The 12,726-nt window shown below is 40.4% G+C and overlaps 1 protein-coding gene across 1 annotated transcript in view; it reads left to right on the top strand.

Moving 5' to 3' along the window:
- The window catches only part of EGFR (epidermal growth factor receptor), a 171,792-nt gene that overhangs the window by 74,770 nt on the left and 84,296 nt on the right, over nucleotides 1-12,726 (top strand). The window lies entirely within an intron of this gene.

The following is a 12,726-nucleotide window of genomic DNA, read 5'->3' as shown; positions in this document are numbered from 1 at the left end:
TCACAATTGCCGGTATATTACTCTTAGAGCTGGTCTTGGCTTTTCTTAAGTGCATTCAGTTGCCGTAGTGAATCCTCCTGTGTTCGTAAGTCATGCCTTAGGACTCTTAATAGGCATCCTCTATGTGTACCCAAGGAGAATAAGGTGAGAGGCGTATTTTAGCAATCAAATGCAAACCCTGTCATTTATTAAATATGTTTTTCAAGTTAACGAGAGAACATGCTGTCCACGATGCTCCCAGAGATGCCGCACACTGAACAATTTTCCACATTGCAAGAGGAAAACATAATTCCTGAGGCTGCATCCCAGGGGATGACGTCTGGTGATAACATTTATTCCTTTGGAACTTTTATTTCTCTGCAGATGGCAGTTGCCATTGATGGAAAAAAATACATTGGTACAGTATCAAACTGCACACCCACTTAGGACATAACTCATCCCGTATATTACACAAGAATATTGTTAAGTTTCAGACATCTCCTGGAAATGGCAGGCTTTAGACTTCAGGGAAGGTTTGGATTAATTTTGCTGAACCAGATGCAATGATGAAATTATACAACATTTGTGTATTCTTTTCACTGTGGTCAAGTGATATTAGCCACAGCCATCTCCCAAGCCTGAATTCTCAGCTCGTTGTTTAGGGAATATAATACATTTTTTAAAAATTAATTAAAACTTCTAATGCAAGTAATGTTGAGCTGCTCCCAAGAAGTTCTAGTCCAGGGTAAACCCCTGAGATAGAACCAGTGTAGCAGTGTATGTTATACTGAACTCTCTAAGAAAGACATCCAGCACAATATTAGCAAGGTAGGTTAAGTAAAATGTGTGCTGCTACTCTTTAATAGAGTACTTGCCCTGTGCATTTTTTTCATAGCTGATAAAGTTAGACGAGCATTAACAAATTTTTACTTTTGTCTGCCTGCTCAGAGCATTAAAAAAAAAAATCCTAAAACTAAAATTTTCATGAAAATGTTATGTGGAAATAACTCATCAGATAGAAACTCTCGGTTATCTAATGTTTGCTTAATACAAATAAAACTGCTTTATTTACAAGGTGGCGTGGGTGACATTTGCTAGCACAGAACCCGTTCTGATTAATTGAGTGTTATTCCACTTTTCATACAAGTCTTTTATTTTCGTTGCATGGGCATCAGAGTCTCATCTCACAGCAATTGCATCTAAGCTGCAGTCCAAGAATCCAAGAGGTCTGATATACAGAGCAGAAAATGGTCCTGTGCTTTAACAAACTGGTGGGAATTTAATTGTTGAGTCTCATCTTGTCCTTGGTTTAAGCCAACAGGAGATAAACCTGCAAAGCAAGGACACAAACGGACACTTAAAAGTTTCAAAGGTGATAAACACTCTACTTTCTTTTATATCAGAGGGAGTGCCAAGGCCAGAGCTTACAAACCTTATCGTCTATACTTCATTTCATTTACTTACCAATGTTCAGAGAACTATTTAAAGCTTCCAAGTCAGGTGAATAAGAGCTTTCACAGCTGAGAAGTAGCTTGTAAGTTGCTTGAATAGTCCCTGAAAATTTGCTCAATGTACTTCCTTTCCTTTCCGTAACCTGGTTCTCTTTTCTCATCCATCACGCCAAATTTTTTGGATGTTGAGAATTTTTCTTCACTTCCTTAACAAAACAACAGACTGACATTTTGGAATAACAGCTGAGATCAGTTATTTGTATTGTTTCTGTTGTCTACTTTGATTGCATATGTAAGCAGCCAGCATAAAACAAATTGCAGCCCTTATGACCATGCAATTACCTGAACAATCATATATTTAAATGTTACAGTGGTGTTCGTTTGATTTTCTCAGCTGTGAGCAGGATTGTCGTCACTTGCCATAGTTGCACTATCTTTTCTTAGTGCATTTATTTTTTATCACATGCCTGTGTAATGTGCTTTGGGATATGCCTTGCAAAAATACTCCTTTTTCAGAAATCCCACTGCATGTGTAACTATGCAAGGACCATCACAAGGATGCTCTACTTTGGATGATTTTGTTGAAATAATGCATTAAGTTACTTGTTGTTCATATGTGTGCTTGCTGATGGCTTTGCTGATGCTTAGTACAAGAATAGTGACAGGAGCATGACGTGATCCCCTCCCAGACAATATACCCATCACTGACGAAATGTTCCTGAAGAGCAGGATGGACTGACAAACCAGAGGAAGAGGACTGCACATGCCAGTCATAGCGAAATTCTTCTCATGCCCCTAGAAAACAAGACTTTCATCTTAGTGGGTTTTCCTCTACACAGTTAATAATGAGATTAACATTTTTTATCTTTCTTTAATTAAAATTCCATCTACTTACATAGGCACCTGGTACTAAAGCACTACTGAGGTGAATCAGCTCCTGCTGATGCCCACAGGATCTGATGGAGCTTGGCAGCAGTAGAGCGTCCAATGTCTAAGAGAGGGCTCCCACCCAGGCATCTGGTGTTCTGACGGCTCTTAACTTTGTGTCTCCTCTCCCTGTGCTCCGCATACCAAACCATCAAGGACAACATTGGACTCTTCCAGCCTCTGAAAGAGTGGACGGGGAGTAACGCCGCCTTTCTCCCTCCAGCTGGGCCATGCAGCTGGAGTGACTTTGAAGCCAATGGAGTTTTTTTATTTTGTTTTAAGTTAGTCTATCTGGAAAAGAGCTGAAATTTTAGAAAAGTGAAATGCATCTCATTAAGCATGAGATTAAAACTGTTTTTGAAAACATCGAAAGAATCTTTTGATGTCTCATCTTTATTAAAAATGCTTTGTTTGAGCCCATATTTTATTAAAAAAAATATTAGTGCAGTGTCTTGGAATTGCATGCATACTTCTCATTTGAGGAGCTGTATTCATTTGCCTCCAAAATTTCCATGGATATGTTCATGCAGAAGGAGAAGCATCAAGGAAAGAGCACCTTTTCTTCCTAGAGTGCTACGCTTAGCTAAGGCTCACCAGATGCACACTGTTAGTAGAGGAACTAACAGAGACGGAAAATGTTGGTCTGACAACCACCCAAATAGGGTGTTTAGGTTTTTCTTGTCATTAAAATTGAAAAGCTTTTCCTTTTAACTGCCTTTGACTGGTATTTCTGCTGCTACACTTCTTTGTTTATAAGGTTAGGGGGATTTATTGTTTGTGTTTTGGGGTTTTTACCTGTAAACCACCAGCAGAACTTGATACATACCTTCGTAGATTTTTTTTCAGGCTAAGAATGATTCTTGACATCATACAAAATAACACAGACCGTTTAATTGCATCCAGTTACTCCTGAACGTGTTACTTCTTGGATTTTGTCTTTCTGTTACTTTTGAGCACCATGGGCTCTGTGAGTAGTGGAATTAAAGGATCATCTTCTCTGTTGATGTTCCCTGTGTCTCCTGCATATGGTACCCCATCACGGTAACCCCAGTTGACCTCCCTGTTGGGTTCTCATGACCCTTTCCACCACTGCTGGCCTCCCCTGCTGTGAACTGTAGCTCACAGCTGAGGAGGAGATGGTTCATTCAACTTGGCCAGGGATGGAAGTATGGAAGAGCCAACTTTATACCGGTGCCAAGGGAGAGAGAGATTAAAGTTTTGACCCACAGGACACCAAGGTCAATGGAAGGTTTTTCTGTTTTGGCTCCCTAGAGTCTTTATTTGCTAAATAAGAGGCCTGGGGGGAGAACTGAAAGATTGTGATGTGAAGCCGTGCTTTTTTTTTAAGCCTGCAAGTTTAGATGCTTTGTTATTACAGTAATAGAAGAAGCTGTATATGAGATCTCATGCAGCAAGGCTTGCTCTCATGTTTGGTCTGCATGAGTGCCTTTGAGTGGAGACTGGCTTCTCTGTCATCTTCACTGCTTTTTTGCTTGTTCTGGGCAAGATACAGGCAAGTAAACAAAAGCATCCCATTGTCAAGTGCTTTGTGGTTCTGAGCGCCTTATTGGCCAAGTGCTCAGATGGACATACTGAGGGCTGCTGCTTTCAGGTGCTGTTTTGCATCCGTCAGGCTCTGTGACTGACGTTTTTGAAAACTGGCACCTTGGAAAATTGAAATAAAGGTACCTCTGGTTTGGTGCCTAAAAAAGGAAACCTCCCAGATGGTGATTGCTGTTGAAAATTTAAGGCCTATCATTTATAATAGAGGAGACAGAAGCAGAGAACTTACAGCCAAGGATCTAGGAAAGAGCTCCAGGCTTAATTATCTTTGGCTTTTCCAAACTCATGAGAATCAGAGTATGTGTATTTATCCATGTTCCTGGAAAGAAAACTTTGCCACAGCTAACAGAGTGGTTTCTTGGTTTTATTTTCCTTCTGGACAATTCTGTTAAAAAAACAAATAAACAAAAACTTCAGCTACTCAGGTTTTTATATTAATACCAAGCCTTCTTTATTTAAGATGATTGTCTAAATGCTGTTATTTGATATACTGAAAATCTGAAACAGCAACAAAATCCATGAGCAAATATCCAACTCTTTTTCATATTTATTTGGCAACTTCGATTTTTTCTTTAGCCTTTTGAGTCCTTTGGTGGATTTGTATTTGTAGAGGACAGTGCAAACAACAGTCAATATTTATTCTAGTCAACTGATAAATAACTGGGTGATTCAGGGAAACTTAGTCAGAATACCCTTGTCGTGGTCGTTGCTGACGTCTGAGACAACGACAAGTTTATTGTTCATTAGGTTTTTGCAGGAGTCTGTAACAAAAACCCTAAACATATTGAGAGCTCCTAATGTTGGGGCTGGGCACGTAGTACATGTGGGAAGAGTTTGCAATTGCAGAAATGGAGGGAAGGGATCAGAGGTTCAGAATTAAGCTTAACCCCCAGCATTTCCACTCGCCAGATAGGATTCATTGTTTATGAACTCCCCTATGAAGTCCTCTACTTTACACGGACCAGGCACATAATTAGCATCCCAGCTTTTTAATTCTTCACCTAAAAGGCTCCCCCTCCCTTTTGTATGGGTTATTCTGTGTGTAGTCACATGAGCAGAAAAGCTGACGTATTTCGTATTTTCACTTAGCACACCCTTTGCAAATGGAAGTTTGGGAAATATTAGCAGAACTTTTCTTTTTAACTAGCTGAAGCTCTTAATCCCAGCTTTAACTGTTCCCTTGCCACCACCACAATCTCTTCCAGCCCTTTCCCGTTATCACCAAGAGCCAGTACAGGACAGTCTGCTAGAGAAGCTGTTGCTATCAGAAAAGTCTCCTGCTCTGAAGCTGCTTTGATTTCAACCAGCTGAGTTTCTAGCCTTTGTAGACTAAATGTTAGAAAGGCAAACGGCTCTGAAAATGCAGAAAAATTAATTATAATGGAAACTTTTCAGCTGTGTATTGAAACAATATAATACAGTGCTAAAAGCTGGCATGGCCTCATTAGAATAGATCCATGTTTGAAATAAAGCTGCTAACAACTTTGGTGTGTAAGTTAAAGATGTGTGCCAGATGGTGTATGTTTAGTGTTTCTCTTCTCTTCTCTAACAATATTTATGGTTCATACATTGAAAAAAATAAATCTGTGGCTTCTTAGTACAAAGCACTCTGGTTAATATTTCTATTTGTGGTATATTGCTTGGCTTCTAAATAGCTCTATGCTCGGCAGAGAGGAACATGATCCTGTTATTAAAGAGTGGTTCTGGACCACTCAGACTGATAAGCACCTATTTGTAAAAATCTCATTGACATCCCCTCGTGATATTTTTGGACAGTTTTTACATATCTGCAATAGAGAAGAAAATCTTGTTATGCAAAATGATATCTCATTGCCTTCATGAGAGCAAACTATTATTCTGGTAGCCATACCTTCTTCTCTGTCCTATTTATTACCTTCACATGTTCTTGATAAATGTAAACCTCAAGATCTGGCGTGGGTTGTGTGGGGAGGTGTTTTGTTTTTAATGAAACTCTGCAGGGCTCGTAAATGCTGTTAACAGAGCTTGTTATCTCACCTTGCCTCACAGAGGAGGGCCATCCAGATGGCATCCCACACTCAGATCCAATCTACTTATCAGTTTCCATCCTGCTTGTGAATGGTTATGGAGATGTCCACGTGCTCTTGGGCACCGGGATCTGTCTGTTCCTTTTATGTTTGAACGCTACCATACCAAATGGTGAATATCCTCACAGTTGGAGCAGAGGCATGGCTGTGTCCTTCCACTGAAATGCTTGAGATCTTAAATCTGTCACCCATAACAAACCTCCATTTAAAGTAGAAGGAGTTTAAATAAACCAAGAGCAGAGATTCTTCACCAACAGAGAGAGCAGTGTTCCTGTCTGGAGAGGGTTTATAGGCAGAGGAGTAAGTTTTGCCCACCAGCAGCTCTGTCAAGGGAAAGCGTGGCTGAGGGGTGAAAATCGGCAGCTTCCCAGTAGAGGCCATTATGGGGTGGCAGGAGGCCAATGCGGAGAGGCTGCCTAGGGAGTTGGGGATGGCAGTTTTTAACAGGGGGAAGCCTGTGGTATAGGGAGAAAATCCCCCAGGGAAGGAGAGAAATGGAAATTGTTTTCTGTCTTGGTTTGGTCTCTTTATGCTTCAATTTTGAATGAAAACTTAATGATTTAAAAGGTTTGGCCTCAGAGTTTTAGCAAATAAAAGACTAGGGCTGTTAGAAAAGCAAAACATATGTATTTCCTAATGTATGCCAGAGCTTCTCATCTGTGGTTCTTCAGAGGAAACACTACTGCAGTGGAGGGGGAGATTGGTGTCGCTGTTTCCCATTTCTCACCATCCAAGCGTGCTCATTTCTGCTTCCAGCTCTAAGCCTTAGGAACAACACTGAAATTGTATCCAATTCTGGAATATCGTGGAAAATCACTCACTGTGTATAAAATGTCACCTGACTTAATTCATCTGGTCAGCCATTTTCGTAAAGGTTAATGAATACACTCGCTCCCAAAGATGGGAGTTTGGCAGTGGATTCAAAACTCCCAAGAGGTGGTGAGAAGCAAGAGGATCCCCAACTGCCTTTCTCAGCAATCCCTTCAACGTTGCTATTGCACTAGCTCGCCATCGCGGGGACCACGGTTGTGAGCGATGGCTGAAACAAGCACAGCGAGCGCTTTCTCTTTCCTGCTTCTCTTTCCCTTCCACACTGATGCATCAGGCACATGTGAAGGTTGTTTTTGTGCCAGGGGACAGGTTCACGTTCCCTACTTAAACTGTGGGATTTCATGGGGATTGGAGGGGTTACTGAATTCTGAGCCTAAAACATAAAGTTAGGTGCTTAGTAACTAGATGGTCACTCTGTTTTCTTCAAAGCTAAAATTCACTGTGTACCTTGCACAAGGCTCTGCAGCCTTTAAGTGCTATTGAAACCCTCGGGTTAGGCTTCTAGCATGCCTTATACAAGACTGGTTTGTGGCTTATCCTACAAACAGAGCAGCGAGAAGCAGTTCAGTTAAATTTTAGGGTAAGTCACCTATGTGTCCTCTCCCTTAAACACTCCTCTTCCCTCTGGATGGCAAGGAGAAGTTACCCTGGAGGCCTTTTGCCAGCCTCATTTGCTATTCATTCCTCATCATTATGCAGCTAAGCTACAAAGCCTCCATCATTTTCCTATACAAATATTTGGCTAATTATATTATCTTGGCTGTAGTGCCTAAGCCAAAACCTTATGCTATCCTTTTTCATAGTTGTAGAATAACAGCAAGAAAAAAAACAACAGTCCCCTCTATCTGGAAGCTGACCAGTGGAGATTGAGCCATCAGAGGTAAAATAAGAGAATGAGTTCACTTTGGTTTCCTGGAGATGCACCAAGTAACGTACTTTCTTCTTGGCATCCAGCAGTCCTTGTACTCATCTGTCTCTTTCCCACTTGAGGGAACTACTCATGATGTTTCTCTTTACCACATTTTTTTGGACTTGTGTGACAAGGAAGAAGGAAAAACTGCAATATAAGAGGGTTTTTTTTTTCTGGAGAAAGGCAATAACACGCACATCTGGTTTATTATGGTACTGTTTAGAAGGAGGAAATCAGGGGGCGTGGGGTGAGGTTTTGTTTGTGTTGCTTTTTCCTTTGGCTTCTCGTACGACACGCAGGCTCAAGCCTTGCCACTTGAATTGACCAGGTGCCTTCGGATTGTCCTTATGCTGCTAATGCAGTGAGTGTTCAGTGGCTGTGTTACTGACTACTGCAACAGGGGAAAGCCTGGAGCCTTTTCTGTCCCAGAATTCTTATGGAGGGAAGTCTAAGACCTTGGTCTCCCCATGTTCCAACATGGTACCAAGGTGCAAAATTGATCAGATCTTGGGATATGCCTGATTTCTGTTGGTTGGCTGTAAATACAATGAGACTGGGGCTTCTGCCTGAGGCAGTATGCGCCCTGTGGAGTTGGTGCCAGGATCCATCATCCATGCTGTGCTTATAAAACCCAAAACAGCACTGAGCAGGGGAGGGTGTCTGTGAACCAGAGACTTCTTCCCTTACCAGAATGTGGTCTGTGGCTTTTCTATTAAAAAGCAAATTTTATAAACTCTTTGGTCAACTGGGGCCATGCTGGTGGCCCATGAGGTACACTGAGGCAGCCAGCACTGCCTTCCAGTCCTGAAAGTTGACCTTCCCTTGGGAAGAGGATTTTCTCCTTTATCCCTCCGTAACACTTAAGTATTTTGTTGGTGTTTATTGTCTAATACCACTGGCTTGTCTTTAAAGGTCAGGCTTTATGAAAAGCCACTGTACACATGTTAGGTTTAATGGTGTGACGTTCCAATAAGGAGGGGCTGGACTAGGGGCTTCTACATGGACTTAAGCATAGGTCTCACTTTTTCCAGTAAAGCTACTGTGTCACTCTACAGGAGTCTGCTCCTTTTGCTTAAAGCCCTACAGGTGCTTTAATCCTTTCTTTAAGCAACAGACACGTTATCGCCCCTCTTATTGAAGCCTAATGCATTAATGTAGCAATCACTTCCCCTGCTCAATCATGCCTGGTTGAGAACTGTGTGTGCTGACCTTCCCCTCTATTTTAGGGGGAGCATCAGAGCTCACCAGCTTATGGTGCTGATGGTGGTTTGCTTGGAGAGCCCTGTTTGCTCTGCTTGTAGTGCATGCAATTAAGCAGAAGGTCTTCCAAGTTGAAGGTCCTAAGCAGCAAAGAAGCCTTCTTGCCTAATAATTCCTGGAGACCAGTCTGGCCAGAAAATTTCTCTTTTATGTCTCTTTTAGTTGCAAATTGAATTTTGATTACTTCAAGAACTTTGTATAGATGTACATTTCCTTTTGTGAATCATGATATCATGGTCATGGGACTATGCAATCTCAGCTGGGTTTTGCACATGGGGACTGTATTTGGTTATACAGATGTTTTCAGCAAACAGTTATATCAGAGATATCTTGTAGGAACATTTGTTGTAATTTGTCTTATCTGGGTGTTGATTTTTTTTTCATTTGCTTCCCAGCAAGATAAAAGAAGAGGTGACTTGATGCATGAAAGGGATGTTGGTCCTAAATTGATTGTTTATTATTTTCTCCAGGCAAGTATGAGAGAGAAGATGCATTGGGTTAACAGCAGTTGACCGATCTACAGTGTGTTTTTCTTCAGCATGCTCAAACTCTCTGAACTTTGATCCAGTTCTTCTGCTGAAAAAAAAGGATAACACCTGTCTCATAGAATTAAGCTTTTTGGCTCTTGTAGCGAAGGGCCAAAGAAGAACAGGACATTTTTGTTTACAGTTAACATTTTGTTGCTCTTATGCTTTGTTAGTACTACTGAGTGAGTATGAATCTTGAAGTAAGGGATTTGCTGCAGCAATAGACGTATTTAAATAGAAAATACGGAAAATAAATCAGCTGTGTGTGCAGATTTCACGTATGTTCTTTAAAATTACTATTTTAAATTTGTTTTCTGTTTGTAGTCTGCTTTTAGCACCAACTGCTTTAAGAACAGATGTGTAAGTTCATGTGTTTTGTGCTAAGCCATTATGAAGAAGGCAACTTAAGAAAACAATTTGAAGCTGAAACTCATAACAGAGGTACATACTGGATGTACTTTTTACAACTAGCTACTTTATAAGCAGAATTATTGGATTCTCTATGAATGCGTTTTTCCAGATTAATAGTATTAGAAACTCAGGAAAGATACTTAGCTTTTGTATATGGGTGTAACTTTGTTGCTCAGCGTATATTAAGTGCCTAATTCTGATCTTCTGAAGTCACTGGGATCTTGACTGTATATAAGATTAAGTGCAGCTATGAAGCTGTTGTGTGTATATTTAAATACATGTCTGATGAGACTCTTGGAAGTTAGTTCTACCCTTGTTATTTGGCATGACAGAACCGGTTGTGCTCAGGGTTGTAATTCATGCATCACAATAAAAGAGTCAAAATGACATGCCACTATATGTAGAGCCCTAGCCTTTAAGGGAGCTCATATTTACTGTTTTCTTTTGCTGGATGCAAAGTCATGACAAACTCAAACAAGCATGTAGCATATAATATCAGTTCAGTCTAGTCTGCAAAAAACATGAGCAGGGCTGGAAAAGATTTTTTTCTTTGATGGCAGTTTTGTTTCTAGTTCTTGAATGGGCATAGTGGCTTTTGTAGCTTAGGAGGCCTTTTTCATGATGGCATCTCTATAGCTCAGACATTAAAAAAGGATGAAAACAACCTTTGAAGATTTTTTGGTGCGTGCAGATTTTAAAAATATTTTAGTATTAAAGCATTTTCTTCTTTTGCAATTGTATTTTTTACACCGAAATAAGATGATCATAAATTTTTGGCATATAAATTTCCTGAGGGAAAATGCCTACAATTGAAACATAAACAGATCTAAAAACCCAGAATTGTCACTAGTGTGTCTGGGATCTGAAAGACGTGCAGATATCATTCCGGGAAGATTCTATTGTTTAGGATAATTGTGTTGATAACAGCAGTCTCATTGATTTGGGATTTTAATAGAATCTTTACGTGCCTTTAACAATTTTTAACGATAAAAATGTGCAACAGCTGGCAGTGCACCATAGGTCCTTTTTAACTTACATGGTCCCAAACCACCAAGTGTAGTTGGAGAGGACAAAGAGGAACTTATACTCTGTCCTTATACTACAACATCTTATCCTTTTGCTATCCCTATTCCTTTTCTTGTTTCTTGTCTTTATATTACATCCATCTGGGTTTAGTATAAAGGGTATTAATGTAAAAGTCCTGTCCAGTCTAGGAAACCAAACATATTAGTAAGCCTGGTGTATTCATTATCACTTTCAGTACCTTCCAAAATGTTATTTGATAGTGAGTGGGCGGAAAAAGAGAGAAAGGATTTTTATCATCTTGTATTTTTTATTAGGTTTAGGCAGAAAAAATTTCAGCTGAACTTGTAATATACAGGATAGAGAATACTGTGAAGATCCTCTGGGTACTGCAGAGTGAAGTGAAAAGGCAGAAGAATGGTAGAGGCATATTCTGTTTTTCCTTGCAAACAAAAGGTCATGCTTACCAACTTGGAAATGCTTTGCAAGAGTAAATGATTGCCTGTTTTTCAATTCTAGGGCCATTTGGGGAGCTATGTAGTTACTGCCTACAAGTCATTTTTACATACCAACAGGATATGAACTTTCTTTTCCAATATATATTCTAAACATTGCCAGAAATGTGCTTCTTTTTTTTTTTTGTGTAGTAGTATGAGTGTTGGGAAGGAGCCTGTGTTTCTGGTTTTGAAGGTAACCATTGCAACCCTGCTCGAAATACTGTGTCTGGGAGCACGCTTTTCAGCAAAGTTACTCCCCTGCTGAAACTCTGTAATTTCAAGCAGATTTTCCAGCAAGTTACGGTCTGATCATCTCACTTGTGCACTAAGCAGATGAGGCCATTTCGATGTTGTGCCACTTTCCAGAAGCAGAGATCTGGCAGAACTCTGGTTCAGGCAGGTCAAACCCATGGAGCCTGGGAGAGGATGCTCAGCTGGCAAGTCTGGAAAGAGCTTTGGTCTAGCAGAAACTGGAGCCTGTTGACCTTCAGGCTATAGTTTGAGCCTGTCTAGTTGCAGAGTGGATGCTATGAAGAGACTTGAGCATCAGGATTGCGGGAGGGATTTGAATCATTCACCTTGTTGACAGTTTTCTAAATTTATGATGCTGTTCTTTTATAACTGATGGTACAACCATGGTGTGAGCAACTGCAGTGGTCCCAAGATAACTCCTTCCAAGCCCTGTGCAGAAGTGTATCTCCTCTGAGCCCTGGGGCATGTCCCTGGCTCTGTAAGTCGAGGACTTGGTAGGTTACTAAAAGTGGCCACATCCTTCCTGCTTGAGCAGTTTAACTGAATTAACAATAGCTATGTGGAAGATAGCTCCAGCAGCTTACTTTAAAGAAATTTGGGATCCTATAGCCCAAGCTCTTTGGTGCAGACCATGTTTGTATTTTGTGTTTAGATGCCTTGTATAACGGGGTTCTGTTTTTTATTTGTGCTATTCTGAGGACACCAGGATGAAAAGCTAGAAGTATAAACACATCTGGAACAGAGATTCCTTGGGGTCCTTGAGTCAATCTGTTAGAAAACAGGAGAAAAAAAATCTTGTCTTGATTGATGACTTACAAGAAGATTTAGAGCCTGCATTGCAACACCTACACACTTTTCTGGTACTTAACCACGTTCAATTAATTTTATTGGGATTTTAATTTCTTAAGCAGTAGCAAGTATTCAGCTCTTCATTTTGCTAGGCAGAGAATAAAATAAAATGTTTGACTTCAGTATTGGAGCCCAATTTCTGTATTCACATTCATCATCTGGAAGATAATTTGAGCTCGG

Source organism: Chlamydotis macqueenii, chromosome 2, assembly GCF_036417535.1.
Source record: "Chlamydotis macqueenii isolate bChlMac1 chromosome 2, bChlMac1.mat, whole genome shotgun sequence".
In the NCBI taxonomy this organism is placed as follows: Eukaryota; Metazoa; Chordata; class Aves; order Otidiformes; family Otididae; genus Chlamydotis; species Chlamydotis macqueenii.
This window is presented reverse-complemented; position numbering and strand designations above follow the sequence as displayed.